This window comes from Rhinoraja longicauda, chromosome 4 (genome assembly GCF_053455715.1).
Source record: "Rhinoraja longicauda isolate Sanriku21f chromosome 4, sRhiLon1.1, whole genome shotgun sequence".
Taxonomy (NCBI): domain Eukaryota; kingdom Metazoa; phylum Chordata; class Chondrichthyes; order Rajiformes; family Arhynchobatidae; genus Rhinoraja; species Rhinoraja longicauda.
This window is the reverse complement of record NC_135956.1, coordinates 68,269,267-68,271,323: the sequence shown is the minus strand read 5'-3', so window position 1 is coordinate 68,271,323 and position 2,057 is coordinate 68,269,267.

Below are 2,057 nucleotides of genomic sequence, written 5' to 3'. Positions count from 1 at the left end.
CGCCAAGACTAACCTGATGTCCCGAGGCAATTTCTCCCGGAATGCCGCTTCAAACATCATGCACGGCTGGTGGTCGCCGATCAAGGTAAGCATCTCGGTCATTAGGGTGGACGGTAGCCGATCCCCCAGGTCCGGTAGATGTAGGAGCTTCAGAGCCCGCTGGTTCTGGCTAAAGCCACAAACCCTCAGGAGGAGCCTCTTGAGCCCCTCGTACCTCTCGGTTTGGGGGGGGCTGGTCAGGTACCGTCCCACCCGCACGGCCACCTCGGGCTGTAGGCAGCTTACCAGATGGTGGAACTTCTCCTGGTTCTCCACGACTCTCTTGATGTGGAACTGGGACTCTACCTGTACGAACCACAGGTGCGGTTGATGAGCCCAGAACGGGGGCAGGTGAACGTCGGTCGCGTTGGGCTGCCCACTGTTCGCTCCTTCCTGAGACATCTTCTTGTGATCGTCGATCACGTCAGGGTCACCAATGTAGCGAGTCCAGAAGCGGGTGAGTGTTGAAGACGGAGTTTATTTGCATGGGCAAAAACCCCGTAACAAACGCAATACTCACAACTGTAGACAACCAACGAATACGTCCTTACTGGACGGAGTTCAACACTAGACTAACTTGTCTCTCCCGCGCTGGCACACCTCGTGACATCGTTAGCCAATCCGAGGGTTCGAACTCCCAGCCAATCCCTATGTCCCTACACCTGCTTCATTCTGCGACCCTGGCTGGGCTGTCATACAGGGAACCTACTCAACCTTTCGTCAATTGATTGAAAGATGCAGCCTGGAAACATGCCCACAGGCCCTTCGGCGGCAGAGTTGCTGTCATTATCAGGAAGGCTGGCTCCGTCCTGGTGGTCTTGGAAGGGAGGATGCTCCTCAAACTGCGGAACACCATAGACAATACAGCTCACCCCCTCCATTACACACTGGTCAACCTGAGGAGTACGTTCAGCAACAGCCTAGTTCCATCAAGATGCAGGACACCACAGGCGATCCTTCTTCCCAGTGGCTATCAAACTGTACAACTCCTCCCCCCCTCCTTGTCGTGGGGTAGACTGGGACTGAGCTCCATTCCCCCCACCCCCCCCTTGTCGTGGGGAAGACTGGGACTGAGCTCCATTCCCCCCACCCCCCCCCCCCCGTCGTGGGGTAGACTGGGACTGAGCACCACCCCCCCCCCCCCCCCTCCTCCACCCAATCTTTGCACATCCCCAAATCATTACCACTCTTCACTTTATTTACATGTTTAATGTATTTTGTGTTTTTTATGATTGTTGGCAAAGTAATTTCCCTCCTGGGATAAAGTTCTATCATATCATTACAGCATCGGAGACCCGACCTCAATCCCGACTATGGGTACTGTCTGTACGGAGTTTGTACGTACTCCCTGTGACTGCGTGGGTTTTCTTTGAGATCTTCAGTTTCCTCCCACACTCCAGAGGTTTGTAGGTTAATTGGCTTAGTGTATGTGTAAAATTGTCCCTTGTGTGTGTCCTTAGGGATTGTAACATCTAGTCCTACTAATCAATCTTTAATGTGCAGGGATCTCTGGTCGGTGTGGACACGGTGGGCCGAAGCTGCCTGGTTCTGTGCTGTATCGCTAAACTAAACGGAGTCCACATCGACCATCGATCACCCGTTCACACTCGTTCTATGTTATCCCACTTTCTCAACCACACCCAACACACGAGGGGCAATCAGAGACCAATTAACCAACAAATCCCCACATCTTTGGGATGTGGGAGGAAACTGGAACACCTGGAGAAAACCGACACGATCACAGGGGAGAACGTACAAACTCCACCCAGACAGCACCCGAGATCAGGATCGGACCTGGGTTTCTGGTGCTGTGAGTCAGCAGCTCTATTAGCTGATACAGCACAGAACCAGGCAGCTTCAGCCCACCTGTGGCAATCTCAAGTTTGCTGTTTTCAGCTTGTGGGCGAGGGTGGTAGATGGCAGACAAGCAAACAAGCAGAGTACACAACACTCTCCCTGCCCTCTTGGTCAACCTGTGACCACAAGAGGGATGGGCAGAAAGAGGTCCATAGGAGGTA